We start from the raw sequence: 21,463 nt of genomic DNA on the forward strand, positions 1-21,463 counted from the left end.
GTCTACTAAAAATACAAAAATTGGCCGGGCGTGATGGCGGGTGCCTATAGTCCCAGCTACTCGGGAGGCTGAGGCAGGAGAATTGCTTGAATCCGGGAGGTGGAGGTTGCAGTGAGCCGAGATCAGGCCACTGCACTCCAGCCTGGGTGACAGAGTGAGACTCCATCTCTAAATAATAATAACAATAACAATAATAATAATATAATTTGGTGAAGATTTAATTAAATCAAACTGGCATCTGGGAGGTCTGGCCCCAGGTCTTCCCCCAGACTGAATGGTGACCACAGGTGAGCCCTTTCAATATCTGGGCCTTGGATTCCCCCTGAGGTGAAAGTGACCGGGTAGCCTGTTGGAGTCAGCCCTGTCCCATAGGCTATGGGTCTCAGGGTCCTCTTTCCCAATAACACCTCAGCTCACTTGGGGTATTTTCTGAGCTGGTCATGCCCACCAGGCAGATGGCAAGGCAGGGCACAGAAGCTGCTGAGCTCCATGGTGCCAAGGGCTGAGAGTTCTAAGCCAGGGCTGGGAGGCTGGAACTTATACCTGCAGAAAAAAAGAGTCCCTATTTCCATAGGCCAAAGAAAGTATCTTGTTTTTGATTTCTTGGAAGAGGAAGCACACTGGGCAAGAGGCATGAGCCAGGATGAAGTGGACTCCTTGTCTGGAGGTGGTGCCACATACCTTAGAGGGGCTCGTGGGAGCTACTGAGAATGTCCCCTAAGTCAGTATTCCTGCCTCATCTGAAATGCCAGTCTTCAGCCTCATCTACTGCACACTTGAGTCCATGAGATTTTAGAGTGGTAAGTGACCTTTGGGGTCTCAGTTTTCCTATCTGTAAAGGGAGTGGGCTGGACAATGAACAGCTGTTCTCCATTCTTTTGTTATTGGTTCCCATCCAGAGCCTCCCAGCTAGTTGTCTCAACATCCCAGGGGAGAAAGCATAGCTCTTTGTCCATTGGTTTATTTATTCAATTTAGGAATAATGAGTTTATTGTTTTATATGAATAACCATACTTATTTTAAAAGATCAAACTAAACTAAATAGTACAAACAAGTGAAATCTCTCCCCAAAGTCTACTATGGTGCTGTGCAACAGAAATATAATACAAACCACACATCGAATTTTAAATTTCCCAGTAGCTATTCTAAAAAGTAAAAATAGGGGCCAGGCACAGTGGTTCATGCCTGTAATCCCAGCACTTTGAGAGGCTGAAGTGGGCAGATCACTTGAGTTCAGGGATTTGAGACCAGCCTGGGCAACATGGCAAAACCCTGTCTCTACTGAAAACAAAAAAATTAGCTGGGTGTGCTGGTATGTGCCTGTAGTTTCAGCTACTTGGGAGGCTGAGGTGGGAGGATCATCTGAGCTGGGGAAGTTGAGGCTAATAGTGAGCTGAGACTGTGCCACTGCACTCCAGCCTGAGTGACAGCGAAGGAGACCCTGTCTCACAAAAAGAAAAAAAGAAAAGAAAAGAAAAAAGAAAAAAAAAGGTAAAATTAATTTAATTATAGTTTATTTAACTGAGTGCAGTATATCTAAAATATCATTTCAATATATCATTAATATGAAATAAAAACTAATGCAATATTTTACTTTTCTTTGTATTAAGTCTTTGAAATCTGGTGTGTACTTTAACATTTATAGCATATAACAATTAATATTAGCCATACCTCATGTGCTCAATAGTTGTGTATGGTCAGTGGCTACCATATTGGATATTAATGCTCTATCATATAAAGCAACTATCAGTAACTTCAGGATAACCTCATCAGCATTTTGTTAGATTAACAAAAATAATCTACAAAAATGAAGAGTTTATGGATATTGTTTTCCCTGAATTTTTGCATATGTTCTTTATACTTGAAGGACAATTTTATGGGGTAAAAAAATCCTAGATCATGTTTTCTTTTCTCCAGGACAGTTGTGGACTTAGCTTCACTGAATTCTGCCAGTGAATGTTGTTATGGTGCAGCCTGAATGTTTTTCTGTCTTAAAGGTGACATTTTTCCCTACATGAATATCTAAAAATATCATTGCTTATCCTCAAGTTTCAGTAACTTAACAATATTTTGATATCATTCTGCATCATTTTGGAAAAGGAGTGCTTTTTCAGGCTGCATGTTTTTTAAAAGGGAAATTTTCCTGTATTATATCTTTGAATAAGTTTTCTGTTTCAATTGTGGACTTTTCTATTGAAGAGACATTAATTATGTCAGATTATCTTCACTTGTAAGTAGTTGTTAGAACCATGGGCACTGGAGTCAGATAATTTGAATTCCAGTTTGCCATTCAATATCAGCATGACTTTGCACAAGGCATTTAATATCTATGTACTACAGTTTCTATTTGGAGATAATAGTGGAAACTACCTGTGTTTGGAGTCCCCAACACCACACTCAGGTTTAATTCTCTAAAAGGACTCATAGGACTTAAGTTTATACTTGTTACACTTAAGTTTACAGAAAAAAAAATACAGAATAAAATTGTTGTTATATGTAAGTTTACAGCAAAAAGATACGGAAGAAAATTAACAAAGAGAAAATATGCATAGGATGAAGTCTGGAGGAAACCAGGCGCAAACTTGTGAGTGTCTCCTCCCTAGAGAGTAGCACAGGATATGCTTAGTCCCTCCAGCAATGATGCATGACAACACATGCAAAGTGTTGTCAACCAGGCAAGCTTACCCAGGCCTGGGCATCTCAGCTTTTTGCTGAGGATCATTCATAGGCATACACTGCCTGCATGACCTACCTCAGTTAACAAAGCTCCAGACCCCCAGAGAAAAAGGGGGCATTCACCATAAATCATTGCTAGTGTACACTATGTGGACTAACTGGTACAGTGTGGCCCAAGGCCTCAGGCATGCAAAAAAACTTTCACTTTCATCATCCAGAAGAGTCTATGAGCTCAGTTCCCAGGAGGAAGCCAAAGATCAGTCCTGAAAACAGACCTTTCTAGGAATGTGTAGGGTTATAACAACCCGGACCTGCTGAGTTAACCCTTTCCCCAATACTACCTTATAGGATAGTGTTCATTAATATAGTCAACATATATCTATATTTAAAATACTTAAATTAATGTCAATAATTAATATCTGACACATGATAAACTAATATTTAAAAAAATAATTTGACTTTTTTTTTCCTCTTTCTAGGCTATTGATATTTATTTATTTATTTAAGATGGAGTCTCTCTCTGGTGCCCAGGCTGGAGTGCAGTGTTGCAATCTTGGCTCACTGCAACCTCTGCCTCCTGGGTTCAAGTGATTCTCCCACCTCAGCCTCTGTAGTAGCTGGGATGACAGGTGCACGCCACCATGCCTGGCTAATTTTTGTATTTTTAGTAGAGATGGGGTTTCACCATGTTGGCCAGGCTGGTCTCAAACTCCTGACCTCAGGTGATCCACCCACCTTGGCCAACAGGCGTGAAGCCACCACGCCTGGCCCAGGCTATTGGTATTTACTATCCCCAACTTTAATTCTATGCTAGTAAATTGATTTGTAGCTCTGACTTGTTTCTTCCTTGATATTTTCAATTTATTTGCAATTTTTTTAGTGGTGTTACCTAGATCTTCAATTTATTTCCTTAATACCCATTTTAAGGGTCTTTTACATTTTTATTTATTTTAAAATATTTATTTATTTATTTATTTATTTATTTTCAGAAATGAAATCTTGTTATGTTGCCCAGGGTGGTTTTGAACACCTAGCCTCAAGCAATCCTCCCACCTTGGCCTCCCAAACTGGGATTGCAGGTGTGAACCACTGAACCACTGAGCCCAGCCTAATGTCTTATTTTATTAAAGCTTTTGTTTTTTAAGCTGAAAGCCCTCCTGGAAATTTTTCCTCTTCTCAGATTTTCTTCCGAATTGAGTTCTTTGTGTCTATTTCCTTTCTCCAATGTCCTTTCCTTTTTAATTTTCTTCTTTTTTTTCCTTTCTCCCCTCCGTCCCTGCTTTATTTTCTTTCTTCCTTATAACTGCATGTAGTATGGTGCATAGCTACTCTGTGATTTCCCTTCATCTTCCTCATGCTCAGTTTGGGCAACTCTGCCCTGTCCTTTTGCTTATTCTAATTGGTGTCAATATATTCTCTTTGGTTTCCTTCTCACCATATCTGAGCTCTATTGTTATTCCCATCCCCTATCCCCAAATTGCAGTCTGAAGTTTGCTTCTATACACTTCTGTGGAGACTAAAGTCATGGAGTTGAGGGAAGAAGGGAATGCTATTGGAGATGTCTCTTGACTATGATGGGCAGTCTGGGCTCTGCTCTCTGGAGATTTTCTTAAATTCCTGGAACCACAGTTGTTGGCTCCCTCTAGTGATGGGTTATTCCATTTATGAGAAAGTTTCCCTGGAGCTTTGGATCAGTCAATCAATGAGAAATTTGAGCCTTGGGGAATGGCAAGCCTTGGTGGACTTTTTATCTCTGCTGAGATCCTAAGAGCTTGGGTAGTAACAAGGGACTTGAATTTTCTGGGGATTCATCTTGACTTTTTGCATGCAGTTTTCTAACACTCCTCTCCAAAACTCATATTAAAATTTAATCCCTAATGTGGCAGTACTGAGAGGTGGGGTCTTTAAGAGGTGGTTGGGTCATGAATGGATTAATCCATTCACGGATAAATGGATTAATGGATTGTCACAGGAGTGGGACTGGTGACTTTATAAGACGAAGACAGACATAATTTAGCATGCTCAGCCCCCTCACCATGTGATGTCCTGAACTGCCTCAGGACTCTGCAGAAGGTCCCCACCAGCAAAAAGGCTTTCACCAGGTGCATCCCCTTGACCTTCTGTAGGCTTGACTTCCCAGCCTACAGAACTGTGAGAAATAAAATTGGTTTTTAATAAATTACCCAGTTTCAGGTATTCTGTTAAGACACAGAACAAGAAGCCTACTCAGTTGTAAACAAGAGCCATTTCTTATGGAAAAGCAAGTAAGAATGAGAGTGGAGCCAAGAACCCAGGCAACAGGACTGAACCTCTGGCAACAGGTACACAATTCAATTTCAGAATTGCCAGGGCTCAGTGATTGCTCTGAACTTCCCCTTTTAAAACAGTAGTGAACGTAGTGGTTTCCTGTGCCAGTCTCGCCATTGCAGGTTGGGAGCATGTGAGGCAGAAAGCATGTCTCTTTAATTCACAGGTTTTCAGATGGAGAGAAACTCTACCCATGGAACAGACCCCAAGACGCCTTTTTGCAGCTGGACTTGATGTAGATAAGCTCCAGAAACTGGAGCTGAGTTTGATGTCAAAATAGGATGAGGTATTTGTTTGTTTGTTTGTTGTTTGAGACAAACTCACTCTGTCACCCAGGCTGGAGTGCAGTGGCATGATCACGGCTCACTGCAGTTTTGACCTTCCAGGCTCAAGCAATCCTCCCACCTCAGCCTCTTGAGTATCTGGGACTACTGCAGGTGTGTGGCACCATGACTGGCTAATTTTTTATTTTTTGTAGAGATAGGGTCTTGCTATGTTGCCCAGGCTGGTCTCAAACTCCTGGATGCAAGTGATCCTTCCACCTCAGCCTCCCAAAGTGCTGGGATTACAGGCATAAACCACTGCACAAGGCCACGATTTTTTTTTTTTTTTTTTTTTTTTTTTTAGTGGGAAGTAGGGCAGCAGGGGTAGGTCGGGGGGTCTTGGAGGAAGTTATTATATTTTACATATAGGAAAATTTTAACTACTCTGTCTCAGTTTAAAAACATGTCTGCAATTTTTCTGGCACTTGTCCCATTGTGAATTGGGGTCAATCTCCTCTTTGAATCTGGGCTGACCTTGCTGACTCCATCATGATCAGCAGAATGTAGTGGAAGAGATGCTGTGTGATTTCTGAGGCTAGGTCAAAAAAGGCTGTGCTTCCATCTTGCACTCTTGAGATGCTGGCTCTGGGGGATGCTGATGTCCATGTGAAAAGTCTGACTACCCAGAGGCCACTGCTGAAAAGAACATGCAGTGGACACTGGTCAACAGTCCCAGCTGAGTTTAGCCTTTTAGTTTAGCCTTTCTGCCAAGGCCCTAGACATGTGATTGAAGCCATCCTGGGTCCTCCAGTCCAGCCCAACCCAGCCCAGCCCAGCTGGGTACCACAGAATGACCTCAGACATGGCCATAAGAAGCAAAAGAATTCTCCAACTAAGCCCTGCTTGAATTCCAGACCTAGAGAATCCACGTGCATCAGAAAATAGTTGTCATTTTATGCCACTAAGTATGGATCCTGTTAGGCAGCTAACTGGAACAACTGGTGAGAATTTTCAGGACTTTTGTATTATTTCCTCTTTCTCCTGCACTTCTTCTGGGACAGAGCAGTTGGGGATAGGACCCGTGATGAAACACATCAGGATTTCTATATTTTTCTGTTGCTACTGCTTTTTGAAGTTTATGGAATGAGGTTCTACTATTTCCCATGGTGGTTTACTGTTGCTGATTTTTTTTTTTTTTTTTGGCCTGGTTTTTTTTTTTCCTCCTCTCCAATTCAATAGAAATCGGAGAATGAACATTCTGTCGTATAACTATCCTGCCATCTGCACTTTACTCAGTGATATTGTTTGGATTTGTGTTGCCACCCAAATCTCATGTCAAATTGTAATCCCCAATATCGGAGGTGGGGCCTGGTGGGAGCTGGTTGGATCATGGGGGCAGATTTCCCCCTTGCTGTTCTCCTGATAGTGAGATCTCATGATACTTGATTGTTTAAAAGTGTATGGCACCTCGCCCCTCTCTCTTTCTCCCACTCCTGCCATGTAAGACATGTCTGCTTCCCCTTTGCCTTCCACCATGATTGAAAGTTTCTTGAGGCCTCCCCAGCTACGCTACCTGTACAGCTGGCAGAACCATGAGGCAATTAAACCTCTTCTTTATAAATTACCCAGTCTCTGGTAGGTTTGTTTTGTTTTGTTTTGTTATTTTGTTATTTTTATTTTTTGAGACGGAGTTTTGGTCTTGTTGCTCAGGCTGAAGTGCAATGGCGCGATCTCAGCTCACTGCAACCTCTGCCTCCCAGGTTCAAGCGATTCTCCTGCCTCAGCCTCCAGAGTAGCTGGGATTACAGGCATGTGCCACCATGCCCAGCTAATTTTGTATTTTTAGTAGATATGGGGTTTCTCCACGTTGGTCAGGCTGGTCTTGAACCCCCGACCTCAGATAATCTGCTCTCCTCTCAGCCTCCCAAAGTGCTGGGATTACAGGCGTGAGCCACCGTGCCTGGCGTCGGGTAGTTCTTTATAGCAGGAGAATTCTTTATACCATGCAAGTTCTTTATACCATGGAGAATGGACTAATACACCCAGAAGTCTATGTTTTAAATGAAAACTTAATTTTAAATAGTACAAAAATATTTTTAAAGTTTTTTATTTTCTTACTCATAAAAATAACATAAGAGATTAAATAGGTCATATTAAAGAAAGAAAAAGAACGCCCATGTTCTTACAACACTAATACAATACCTGTTAACATTTTGTTTCTCTTTCCCCTACATATCATTTTTTTTTTCTGTTGATTGAATGCCCTCCCCTCCCAAAGGTTTTTTTTGTTGTGTTAGTTAAGCCAAACCATAAATAAGTACCATTTACGTGAGACGCTGTGCTAGGTGCTGCTGGTACAACTGAGAATATGTCAGATACAGTCCCAGCCCTTTTTGATTTAGAGCCTAGCTGGTGAGGTCATTTACCAAATAACGAAGCATAATCATCCCATAAATACAAATTATGGTGTTATAAAAAGACGGTACTCATAGAGAGAACTAAGGGGGTACAATTTATTTTCTTATTTTAAAAATTCTTTTAGATTCAGAGAGTATGTGTGCAAGTTTGTTACATGGGTATATTGCATGATGTTAAGGTTTGGGCTTCTAATGATACCGTTGCCCAAGCAGTGAACACAGTACCCAACAGGTAGTTTTTCAACCTTTGCTCCCCTCCCTCCCTCATTTTGGAATCCTTAGTGTTTGTTGTTCACATCTTTGTGTCATGGTGAGGGTGCAATTTAGATACAGGCTCAGGGACAGCTTCTGTGAGAAAGTGACCTCTAGGCTGAGCAGAAGGAGCTGGCAGGAATGTAGAGGGAAGACATTCCAGGTGGCGGGAACAGCTCCGATGTGGGGAGGAGCTCCCAGTGATGGAAGAGGCAGCCCTGTGGCCAGAACTGGTCAGCATGAGACAGAGTGACACGAGGGCCTGAAAGAGGACCCGTGTGGCCATGGTAAGCCCATTGGTGATGAAGCCAGGGACACCAGGTGGACTTGGGTAAAGGAGTACAAATTTCACATTCAGAAGAATCAGAATCGACTGAACGCTTTTAGGCCGGTGGAGACACGATTAGCTTCCCTTCCTTCCCCCATACAATTTTACTTTTCACTGAGGTGTAATATAATGTATTCAGAAAAGAGTGCATAAATGTATAACCCAATGAATTTTATAGGACATTACCAGCACCCCCTCCACTCATTACCCTAGAGTAACCACTATCTTGACTTCCAACTATTTGCCTGTTGTACTTTCTATGTAAACGCAGTCATGCAGCAGATGCTGTTTTCTGTCTGGGTTTTTAACTCAACGTTATGTTTACGATGTTCATCCGTTCATTACATGTAGTTGTAGATCACATTTCCTTTTTTAAAAGATCGCACTGGCTGTAGCATGGAGAATGAGTAATTTCGAAATTAAGGAAAATATTAAACAACTAAGAATGGAAATAAAATTCAAGTCAATTTCAAAAAGAAACACAGGGACAGATTTTGCCAGACACCTGGTACATTTTGTTCGTTACTATATCTCCAGAATTTTCCTACCTCTTTCTCCAAATAAAGAGAATATTTAAAAGTTTTCTTAAAAACCCTGATATATAACATTTGCAATGTTCTCTACAGTTTGCAAAGTGTTTTCCTAATGATTTTCTGCTTTGATCCTGCAAAATCTTATGAATGCCAGTACCATTTCCCTTTTACAGAAGAAATTGGCTCAAGAAGGTGAAACATGATGCTTTGTAGCTGAGGAATTTCCTCAGGTGTCACCATCCCTGTCCCTGAGAATTGGAATTTCAGGAGGGGGCGAGCTGCTGGCTCTGCGGGCAAACTCGCCCTATCCCACGCCGCCAAAGGGTCCACGCTTTCCAGCTGCGTAACACGGCCTGGCCCCGAGCTCTCTGGGCCGGGGGCAGATGCTTTCGAGTTGCAGCTCCCAGGGCAGTGCTGCCCTGGGACGCCCAGTGGATTTTCACGGCTTTCCCGGGTCTAAGTTCAGGACAGCTCCGCCTAAGGGAGCGGCCCAATCTGAGGGTTCGCCGCCCTCGCGTGGTCAGACATGGGAATGGCAGCTTCTGAAACTCCTTGTGTGCTGCGTTTCTGGGGCTCACCAGGTGCATCAGTTTCGTGGGACCATGAAACTGTGGTGGTCTTGCCTCTGCCACAAGACAATGTCGGCTTGGGTCTCAAGATAATGTCGGCATGGTGTCCCATCTTTGGCATGAGTCCTACCCTTTCCAAGTGCAGTGATGGCTGATTCAGTGGTGGCTGATTCAGAGGTGGCTCCCAGGGATATGATAGGCAAAGGAGGTTCGGTCTCTGCTCTCTGAAATTAGTCCTGGGCTCAGGAGGGAGGTGCAGGTGGGGCCTGGGGCTTTTCATGCCTGATTTCCCGCTACCCCTCTGGCTTCCTCCTATTCCTACATCCAAGTTAACTCTGAGACCTGTGGTTCCCAAGAAAACAGTCGATGTGGGGGAATGGCAAAACCACGTACCAATTATAGCTACAAGGAATAATATAAAGGAATTATTCCAGTTTGTAGATTGGCATCATCAGCTTCTTGAGAAGCCTTTTGTGTAATTTATTGCAAAAATCACTACTTTAATGACAAAAATCCTTAATTTTAAATGCTACAAAATTTAAGAGATCGTTTGGGTTGATGCAGGCCCCACAGTTCTCTATAGGGCGATCACTGATGAGTGTATGTGAGCCAAATGCACAGGAGCTTATTCTTGAGAGTTCTCAGGAATTCTCCGGAATTATGAGAAGCATATCAACCGCTTCATCTGGGGGGCTCCACTTGGCATTTTACAGAAAGAGTTGGGCAGTTCTCTTCTCAAGGCAAACAGATCTTACAGTGGCATTTATCCACATAAATATGAGAGCCGTGTGGGACTGGCTGTATGATGACGGGGATATCCTCCCACTGAATATGCCTATTACCCAGGTCATGGTAAATTTGGGGGTTTAGGGAGCCCCTTTTACATGGGTACCCCTCCCACAGAATCATACAACTGTTTGAGAAGGCTTCTCAACTTGCCATCCCTCATGGGTCTTACAGATGCCACTCCCTGCTGGGAACCAGAAAAGGTAAAATGATCCGGGGGTAGGAAAAAAATAGTTCCTAGGACCAGAACATAAAATGTACAGGTTAATAGAATTATGAAATTTAAGATGTTTAAACAGGCTTTATGTAAGGTACTTGTAATCCCTTTACCTAAATATCTTATGAAAATGGGTATTGTACAAAAATTAGCCATAGCATGTTTAAGTAAAGTTCCAGCAAAGCAACTAAAAAGGGGCCTATATAGCCAAGCACTGCCTGCTGCATTTTATGCAATAATCAGGTCAAGTATATAAGACTAAAACTCACTTTGCACACAGATCGGTCTTACTATAATTTCTCTTTAATAGATTAAAAAGGGGCTAGAGAAAGAGAAATTGTTTCAAAGGAAAAGTGTAACACTTGATACTAGATTTCAGCCCTAAATTTTTTTGGAGTGCAGACTGAATCATGTATTATTTCTTGGCTGCAATAATCCTCTAGAGAGTACCAGATTATAATTTTTCTTCATATCTTTAGTTGGTGCCCTATTGGATGGAATAGGTTCCCTTTCCTGTTCTAATCCACAAATACTTTTTTTTTCTTAGACGGAGTTTTGCTCTTGTCACCCAGGCTAGAGTGCAATGGCATGATCTTGGCTCACTGCAAACTCCACCTCCTAGGTTCAAGTGATTCTCCTGCCTCAGTCTCACAAGTAGCTGGGATTACAGGCACCTGCATCACGCCTGGCTAAGTTTTTGTATTTTTAGTAGAGACAAGATTTCACCATGTTGGCCACGCTGGTCTTGAACTCCTGACCTTATGTGATCCACCCGCCTCGGCCTCCCAAAGTGCTGGGATTACAGGCGTTAGCCTCTGCGCCCGGCTGGTGTAAGTCTTTTGACTCTTGGTCCCTTATCCATAGGGAATCCCATTGAGGAACAGGATGGACCGGGGGCAGGCAGCGATGGCATCCCGGCAACACTATGGGACATAACGAAGATTTGCTGGCCATTGATGTTGCCTCTGGCAATTCTTGGCCAGAAGCAGGAGAATGTAAACCAAAAATAAAATTCTAAGCTCCCCTCATCCCTCACCCACCACCACAACCATCTAAACGAGCTTCCTCCTCGGCCAGGGCACTCCTAAAATTTAACCTCAAAGACTGATTCAGGCCATGACAAGAAGTGGGGGTCGGGCATGCCTCATTAGACTCTCCGGCATTAACATCAACATAGACCTTAAGCCCAACAAGAAGCATGTTCAATCTATTCTCTCTGAAGCCTGCTACCTGGAAACCACATCCCCCCACTCCAGTTGTCCCACCTTTCTGGACCAAACCAATGTATTTCTTAAATGTACTTGATTAAAGTCTCCTGTCTTGCTGAATCCCAACCACGTTGGGCACACATTCTCCGGATCTCTTGAGGGCTGTGTCCCGGGCTGTGGTTACTCATATTTGGCTCAGAATAAATCTCTTCAAATATTTACAGAGTTTAACTCTTTCCATGGACATGGGGGAGCACCTGTTGGAGACACAGCATCTCATCCCCCAGACCTGCTGAATCAGAATCTACATTTCAAGAAGATGCCAGGCAGTTCACAGACATATGCACATTTATGTTGATGAAGAGTCCAACTCTGTAAAATATTTGAAGAGATCTATTCTGAGCCAAATATGAGTGACCAATGGCCTGTGACACAGCCCCAAGAGGCCCTGACAACATGTGCCCAAGGTGGTCAGGCTATAGCTTGGTTTTATACATTTCAGGGAGACGTAAGACATCAGTCAGTACAAGTAAGATGTACATTGCTTTGGCCCAGGAAAGTGGGATAACTGGAAGCATGGGGTGGGGGTGCTTCCAGGTCATAGGTGGATTCAAATATTTTCTGATTGGTAATTGGTTGGGAGTTTATTTAAAGACCTGGAATCCACAGAAGGCATAGAAGGGAGTGTCTGGATTAAGATAAGGGGTCATAGAGACCAAGATTCCTATTATGCAGATGAAGCCTCTAGGTAGCAGGCTTCAGAGACAATAGATGGTAAATGCTTCTTATCAGACTTAAAAAAGTGTCAGACTCTCAGTTAATTCTCACCTGAATCAGGCAAACAACCTGCAAAGGGAAGGGGATTCTCTACAGAATGTAGATTTTCCCCACAAGAGACAGTTTTGCAGGACTATTTCAAAAATATGTCAAATAAATATATTTTAGGGTCAAATACTTTGATTTCTTTCAGGTCCTGCTCTCTGACATGTGGTACTGTACCAGAGTGAGGCTGAAATTTGGTATCCTATTGCTAGTCTGTTTTGTTAGTCTTAAGATCTCTGTTTCAATGTTACTGCTGGTCAGTTGTGCCTGAATTCCAAAGGGAGGTGAGTGCAATGCGGCGTGTCCAATCCCCCATTCCCATCATGGCCTGAACTAGTTTTTCAGGTTTCTTTGGAATCCCCTTGGTTGGGATGGGGGCTGCATTCCATCGACTGGGGGATTTAGAATTTTATTTTTGGTTTACAACAGTAAGCAAAATGCTTTCCTGAGTTCTGAGAGTCATTCTAGTGAGTTATCCAACTTGAGGGGGGATTGTGGAACACTGAAATTTATATAGTCAATCAGTCAGAAGTGTGAGTGACTCCTGGAATTTGCAATTTGTATCTGAAGTGAGAGCAGGTCTTGTGGGACTGAGCCCTTAATCTGTGAGGTCTGTGCTGTAAACCAAAAATAAAATTCTAAGCCCCCTACCCATCTGAATGGACCCCTCCTCTTGGCCAAAGGCATTTCAAAGTTAACCTGTAAAACTAGTTTAGGCCATGATGGAAAGGGGGAGTTGGACATTAACACTAACATAGAACTTAAGCTTATAAGAAGCGTTACAACCTATTCTCTTCAAAGCCTGCTACCTGGAGTCTTAATCTGTGTGATGAAACCTTGGTCTCCACATCCCCTTACCTAACCCAGACATTCCTTTCTATTGATTCCAGATCTTTAGATAATAACCAATTGCCAATCAAAAAATCTTTGAATCCACCTGTGATCTGGAAGCTCCTCCCATCTTTCTGAGCCAAACCATTGTACATCATATGTGTATTGATTGATGTCTTATGTCCCCCTAAAATGTATAAAATCAAGTTGTAGGCCGACCGCCTTGGGCACACGTCATCAGGACCTCCCCTGAGACTGCCACAGGCACGTCCTTAACCGTGGCAAAATAAACTCCAAAATTGAGACTTGTTTCAGATACTTTTGGTTTACAGTGCTAACTCAGGAATTAGTGTCAGAAGTGAATTAATTTGTGGACACCTAGTTGGTGTTGGAGAATTTGTTGGTGTTGGAAAAGATATTGTTACTGGGAAGAGGTCCCAATCTAAACCCCAAAAGAGAGTTCTTGGACCTCATGCAAAAAATAATTCAGGGTGAGTCCATAGAGTAAAATGAAAGCAAGTTTATTAAGAAAGTAAAGGAATAAAAGAGTGGGTACTCCATAGGCAGAACAGCCCTGAGGGCTGCTGGTTGGCTATTTTTATCATTATTTCTTGATTATTTGCTAAACAAGGGATGGATTATCCGTGAGTATTCCAGGAAAGGGGTAAGCAGTTCCTGGAATTGAGGGTTCCTCCCCTTCTTAGATCATATAGGGTAACTTCTTGACATTATGTTTGCATTTGTAAAGTGTCAGGGTGCTGGTGTGAGTGTCTTTTAGCATGCTAATGCATTATAATCAGCATATCATGAGCAGTGAGGACGACTAGAGGTCACTTTTGTTGCCATCTTGGTTTTGGTGGGTTTTGGCCGGCTTCTTTACTGCAACCTATTTTATCAGCAAGGTCTTCGTGGCCTGTACCTTGTGCCGACCTCCTATCTCATTCTGTGACTTAGAATGCCCAACTTTCTGGGAAAGCAGCCCAGCAGGTCTCAGGCTTATTTGACCCAGCTCCTATTCAAAACGGAGTCACTCTGATTCAAACGCCTCTGACAATACCCCGTATTCGGTATTAGGAAAAAGCTCTCCCGACTCACTCATCCCTGTTCTTTGGTGGTTAAGGTGAGGCCCAGGAAGAGGGGAGAAATGAGTTTGGGTAGTTCCTCCCCAAGACCCTTATCAGTTATCTGTATTTTAAGAATTCTCTGGCCGGGTGCAGTGGCTCACAGCTGTAATCCCAGCAATTTGGGAGGCCAAAGCGGGTGGATCAACTAAGGTCGGGAGTTCGAGAACACCCTGGCCAACATGGTGAAACCCCATCTCTACTAATAATACAAAAATTAGCCAGATGTAGTGGTGCGTGTCTGTAATCCCAGCTACTTGGGAGACTGAGGCAGGAGAATCACTTGAACCCAGGAGGCAGAGGTTGCAGTGAGCCAAGATTGTGCCATTGCACTCCAGCCTAGGCGACATAAGTGAAACTCCATCTCCAAAAAAAAGAAAAAGAAAGAAAGAATTCCCTGTAGAAGCCAGATTCTTCAATGATTGAGTTATGGCTTAATGGTATCTTGTCCTGGCTCCACCACTTACTAGCTGTGTGGTTTGAGTAAGTTACTCATTCTTAGTTTCCTCATCTGTGCAGTAGGGATGCCTGCCACACAGATTCTTTGCTCATTTTTTACTAAAATGTCTTATTCTCAAAGACTTTGTCTACCTACCTCCTTCCTCCAAGGAAAAAAAAATCCAATGTGAAATCATGATTTTAGGCCGGGCGCGGTGGCTCAAGCCTGTAATCCCAGCACTTTGGGAGGCCGAGACGGGCGGATCACGAGGTCAGGAGATCGAGACCATCCTGGCTAACACGGTGAAACCCCGTCTCTACTAAAAATACAAAAAAAAAAACTAGCCGGGCGAGGTGGCGGGCGTCTGTAGTCCCAGCTACTTGGGAGGCTGAGGCAGGAGAATGGCGTGAACCCGGGAGGTGGAGCTTGCAGTGAGCTGAGATCCGGCCACTGCACTCCAGCCTGGGTGACAGAGCAAGACTCTGTCTCAAAAAAAAAAAAAAAAAAAAAAAAAGAAATCATGACTTTATTTCCCCATTCTAAAAATTAATCAGAAGGATCTGGAACAGCCGAGCTGCCTAAGGCACCTGTAGGCAGAGAGCAAGAAACTTGTTCTGTATTCTGAGAGTTTGCTGGAGGTTTGCTTGAGGGCCAAGGCGTGCTTCTCTCAGGCTGTTGGGATATTAGTAATAACTCCAGGCCTTTACTCTCCTATGTCTCGACTACTATCCTCTCCAGATCTTTGAGTGTCTTCAGGCGGGTGAATCTCACAGCATGAGACTGCTGCATGTTAGAGCTAGATTCCTAATAATTACCGGTCTGGGTGGTGTCGGCTGATCCATCAGGTGCAGGTTCTGCAAAATAGATCAAGCACTGACCTTAGGTTTTACAACAGTGATGTATCACCAGGAGCAATTTGGGGAGGTTCAAACTCTTGCAGTCAGAGGCTGCATGACTCCTAAACTGTAATTTCTAATTTTGTAGCTACTTAAGGCAGACTGGTCCCCAGGTAAGAAGGAGGTATTTTTTGGAAAGGGCTAGTATCTATTTTGTTTCAGTCAAACCACCAACTAAATTCCTTCCTAAGGTTAGTTCTGCCTATGCCCAGGAATGAACAAGGACAGCTTAAAGGGTAGAAGCAAGATAGAGTTGGTTAGGTCTGACCTCTTTCAGTGTCATAATTTCCTCAGTTATAATTTTTGCAAAGGCAGTTTCACAATCATGCCATAAGTCCTCCCCACTCGCCAGGTACCTGGCTTGTGCCGATCCCTTAGTCCACTTTTCTACCCTCTTCTCTTCCAGTCCCAATCCAACTGTGCTACAAAGCTCATATCCAGGGCCAACCCCTGAAAAACTTCTCTCGATCCCCTAGTTGGAAAAAATAATCCCCTCTTCTGACCTCCCATGTTGAGACCACTTATAGCATGTTAGAACTCGATTCCTAATAAGGAGGTGCACCATGATCAAATACACTTTTTTCCACGGAACCTAATTATCCTCATCCTATTCAATGACTGCAGCACCATCCCCAGCACCAGTGAGCCTGAGCAGATTAGTTCACTTGACAAATATTTGCCAAGAACCTACAAGGCATCATTCTCCTCGAACACATAGCTGTAAAGAAAACACAGCAAAGGACCCTACCCTCTGGGGGAGGCAGGCAATTGAAAAATAAGGAGATAATATGTGGGTCATGACAAGCATTTTGAAGACAAAGTAGTGGAAGGGGAGAGGGAGTAATGGGGGTAAAGGAGGTGCTGCTCTTTTATGTAGACCTGTCAAAGAGCAGAACCTGTAGAAAGTAAGTGAGCATCGTGACCAGCTGGGAGAAGAGCAATACAGGAAGAAGACGTCGTTAGTGCAAAGCCCTCAGGAAGACTGTGCCTGATGTGTTTGCACAGCAGCGATGAGGCCAGTGTGGCTGGGGCTGAGTGGTGGGGTGGGGGAGTGGAAGATGATGCGGTCAGAGAGGCTATGGGGACAAGACTTGTAGGACTGTATAAAAACTTAGGCTTTGTAAGAGAGATGGAAAATGACAGGGACATCATGATCTGATTCAAATTGTCACAGGATCCCTCTGGCTGCAGTGTGGAGAGTGGCCTGTAGGGGACCAAGGGTGGAGACAGAGACATGAAGAAGTCTGTGGCTGAGTGAGTAGGCTACTGCACCAGTCCAGGCAAACACTGAAGGCCTGCGTATATGTGTTGTTCCCTCGGTCTGTCTCAGGTCTCTTGAGTGGTAAGAATGCTTTGCTCTGTTGAAGATGATTCTGTTCTTTTTTTTTTTTTTTTTTTTTGAGACGGAGTCTCGCTCTGCCACCCAGGCTGGAGTGCAGTGGCCGGATCTCAGCTCACTGCAAGCTCCGCCTCCCAGGTTCACGCCATTCTCCTGCCTCAGCCTCCCGAGTAGCTGGGACTACAGGCGCCCGCCACCTCGCCCGGCTAGTTTTTTGTATTTTTTAGTAGAGACAGGGTTTCACCGTGTCAGCCAGGATGGTCTCGATCTCCTGACCTCGTGATCCGCCCGTCTCGGCCTCCCAAAGTGCTGGGATTACAGGCTTGAGCCACCGCGCCCGGCCTGATGATTCTGTTCTTTACATAAGTAATTAAATGTCTTTCCTTTGCTGTTTCCTGATACCTAAATGCAGTAATATGTGCTCATGATAGAAAACTTAGAAAATAAAAAAAGCATTAAACAGGTAAAGATTTCCAACTCGTACAACTCAAAGAAAACAGATAAATCATTCTACTTTAGAGCTCTAAATGTACAGGAACTCATTGATTGGATCATCAAAAGGTGAAGAGGGAAGAGTAGCAACCCCAGGTAGGGCTACGCAGCAGGCGAGGCTGCCCTCAGGAACCACAGCCTTCCCTTTCCTAATGATTTCTACTCTGTGGCACCCACTCTTCCCTCCTCAGGGCTCTGGTGTTACCCTCCTTCTGGGTCTCCATCAAATCTGCTCTCAGCAAAAGATCCAGCTCATTCATCCACCCCCAAGGGACAGGGCTTTACCTCAGGACAAGGGTGAGATTAATGAGGTCTTGGACACAGAATGTAAGAAGTCAAAAAACTCAGCCATCAAGATAAATTGCATTCTAATGCAATGGTTTAAAAAATTAAAATTAATGTTAAAAGTCCATGAACAAAATATAAACATTTAAAATGAAGACAGGGTCCAACCTTGCACCTGCACAGTCCTGCCTTGCTCTCTGCACCCTAACCCAACCCTGCTCAGCCCAAGAGCTTTGGATCTAAATATGAGTCATTCCAGGGACTTCAAGGTCAAGTTAAAGTGTTAATCATCTACCAGAATGTGATTTCTAGCTTCAAAAAGAAAACACCTTCCACATCCATGCAAATCTTCTCATTTCACCAGGTTTTTTCCCCCTCTGTTTACCTGATGGTTTACTAAAGAGGTGAAGAAGTCTGTGGCTGAATGAAGACATTGAATAATTGCAGAGACTTAAATTCCAATCTTAAATATTCATCAAGATATTTTACCTTTTTTTTTTTTTCTTTTTGAGATGAAGTCTCAATCTGTTGCCCAGGCTGTGGTGCAGTAGCATGATCTCAGCTCACTGCAAACTCTGCCTCCCAGGTTCAAGCAATTCTCCTGCCTCAGCCTCCTGAGTAGCTGGGACTACAGACACATGCCACCACACCTGGTTAGTTTTTGTATTTTTATTAGAGACGGGATTTCTCCATGTTGGTCAGGCTGGTCTTGAACTCCTGACCTCAGGTGATCCACCCACCTCGGCCTCCCAAAGTGCTGAGATTACAGGTGTGAGCCACCGCACTTGGCCATGCTGGTTGTTTCTGCTGCTTGCTGTATAGACCTCTGTGATGACCATCCTCTTAGTTGACCCTCCTGTGTCTAGGTAGCCCCGCCACCTACCTTCTACCTGGAGCCTTCCTTCCCAGGTCCTTCTTCAACACCAGCTCCAGGATCTGCAAGACCTTTGGGTATGGCCTCTGCAGAAGGAAGGAGAACCACTTCCTGGAGAAGCAGGAGTGAGCCAGGATCTGCTGTGGGAGACAGCCGGGACCCCAGGGCGTGGGGCAAGGTGAGGAGCAGGTCTGGAGGGAAGATCTGAGGCAAAGAGGTAGAGTTCACAGGCCCTACACCCCTTGCACCTGCACAGTGTCCCTCCTCTGATGCTGAGGCTCTCGCTGCCTTCCGAGGAGGAAGTGGCGATGTGTCCTGTGAAACCACAAACTTAACACATTTTCCAAAAGCCCACTTGGCAGGAGGTCACTGCTAGAAGCACCTCGGAAATAATCTGAGCCGTCCTACCTGTTTCCCTTTTTCAGATGGGAACACTGAGGCAGCCACCCTGCAGAGTGAGTCTGCAGTGCTCCCGAGCCACCACCACCCAGGCAAGGCAAACTCACTGCCTTCTTGTCTGTCGCCTTGACTGCAGGGAGGACCAGGGGTGATCATTTCTGGGAGGGTCTAGGATCTGCCAGGTGCACAGTGTCCAAGTCAAGGGCTTCAGCAATGATAATTAACAAATTCCTTTCTGTTTGCAGAGAGCCTGTCACCTGTGCTGCCTTGAGATGCTGATGTCTGAGGATGCCCCAGACAGGGCCTGTGGCTGCCTTCTGAAATAGTGCAGCACCTTCTCTGCTTCCTCCTCAACCCTCTCCTTCACGGCAGAACTCTGCCTCCTTCCTGTGCCCATGGGCTTGCTTCAGCACTGTATTTGATAAACTGAGCACCACAAGAACACAAACCACATTCCTTTGTTCTTTCATCACGTTATCCCCAGCACTTAGCACAGTGCCTGGCACAAAGGAGGCAGTCTGTAAATATTTGTGTAAAGAATGAATAAACGAGGGCATGAGCACATCGCCTTTGCCCAGGACGGATGACAGGCTGAGGGTTTGAATCCAGGACTCTCTGAACCTAGCCCTCATTCTCACTGCATCCTCACCTTCATCCTCTACCCTCCACCCCCTCACTGGGTTCTTTGGGGATGGCAGGGGTGGAGTTTCTGGCGTCCGGTTCTGAGCATCAGCGCTGCCAAGCGGTGGTGGCAGGGGGGATTTCATGAAAGAATCCCCCATGCTCCCTGTGATATTGGATATTTTTTCTTGTCTGTGTAGGTTCAGGCTTTGTCTCTCTGGCCTTATACAATATTTAAATACATTCATTTTCCAATTAAACGAACTGGATTGGATCCTGTTGTTTGCAACTAAGAATATTAATATTGGGTGATACTTCCCAATATTTTGCAGAACAGCATCATCACCACTTTTCCTGCCATCAGACTGGGCTCTACCAGTTGTAAGAAGAAAACCCATTACAACGCCTACCTCTTTTTTTTGTTTTCTTTGAGATGGAGTCTCGCTCTGTTGCCCAGGCTGGAGTGCAGTGGTACAATCTCAGCTCATTGCAAGCTCCGCCTCCCAGGTTCACGCCATTTTCCTACCTCAGCCTCCCGAGTAGCCGGGACTACAGGTGCCCGCCACCATGCCCGGCTAATTTTTTTGTATTTTTAGTAGAGATGGGCTTTCACCGTGTTAGCCAGGATGGTCTCGATCTCCTGACCTCATGATCTGCCCGCCTCAGCCTCCCAAAGAACACCTACCTCTTAACACAAAAACCTGAGTGATGTTTCAACATTAAAGCTTTTTTTTTTTTTTTAAACTTTTGGGCCAGGTCAGATTTACGGGTAGGTTGTTCTCCTGGACCCTCTGAAGGAAAAGGGAAGGAGCATGAGGGTCAATTGTCTGCTTATCCAAGAAATCCCCTTCCCTAAAGTTATATGTGTGTATGTGTGTGTGTTGTGGGGTGGTGGTGGTCTGTTATTTCAGTTACAGCAATAACAACTACCCATTTAGTGGACACTAGCCATGTAGCAGGCTCCATGCTTAGCCTTTTGCATGCATTATTTCATTTAATTCCCAAGAATCCTGTGCAGGAAGGTGCCTTATTGTCCCCAGTTTACAGAGGGGGATATGGAGGCATGGTGATGTCACGTAACTGGCATGTTGTTTTCCTGGGGCAACTAGAAAAAAGGACCACAGACTGACTGGTTTAGACAACTGGAATTTACTCTCTTAAATTCTGGAGGCCAGAAGTGTGAGATCAGGGTGCCCACAGGGCTGCATTCCCTCTGAAGAAGCTGGGGAAGGATCTGTTCCAGGCCTCTTTCCTGGCTTCTGGAAGTTCCTTGATTGTGGTCACGTAAATCCAATCTTCACATAGTGTTCTCCTGTCTGTCCCCTTTTTAAAGACACCAGTCGTATTGGATTAGGGCCCATGCTGATGACCTCATCTTAACTTGATTACCTCTGTAAAGAGCCCATCTCCAAATAAGGTCACATTTGGAGGGACCTGGGGGTTACCACTCCACTAGCTTTTTTGGGAGGACACAGTTCAACCCATAACAGCAGATAAATGGCAGAATCCGGGCATACGCAACAGACCCAAAGGCTTCATCCTTTGGGAGGAAGATTGTGTAAATTAAGAGCCCAGACTTTCCAGCCAGGCTACAAGAGTCCAAATTCTGGGTTTGTCTTAATTTGGGAATTTGGGGATCTAAGAAGCAGCTTATTAGGCAAGGTGGGCATGGGGATGAGAAAGGGTGAGGCATCAAGCCCCTCATCACTGTTTGTGACTGAGCTTAATCCCATCGGGAATGCTGGGGGCAGGGCCAGACAATTCCTCACAGCAGCTATTGCCCCCTTT

At 44.3% G+C, this 21,463-nt stretch overlaps 1 long non-coding RNA gene across 2 annotated transcripts; it reads left to right on the forward strand.

The window, feature by feature from the left end:
• Positions 1–1,135: 1,135 nt before the first annotated feature.
• On the forward strand, positions 1,136–19,502 carry LOC123567142 (uncharacterized). 2 transcript variants are annotated; one of them, XR_010578702.2, is made up of 3 exons: positions 1,136–1,491; positions 18,648–18,833; positions 19,300–19,502. It is a non-coding gene; the product is annotated as an uncharacterized lncRNA (long non-coding RNA). The 2 variants fall into 2 exon arrangements; XR_012419440.1 differs by lacking the exon at positions 1,136–1,491 and adding an exon at positions 4,945–5,269.
• Positions 19,503–21,463: the final 1,961 nt, after the last annotated feature.

This window comes from Macaca fascicularis, chromosome 10 (assembly GCF_037993035.2).
Source record: "Macaca fascicularis isolate 582-1 chromosome 10, T2T-MFA8v1.1".
NCBI classification, from domain to species: Eukaryota; Metazoa; Chordata; class Mammalia; order Primates; family Cercopithecidae; genus Macaca; species Macaca fascicularis.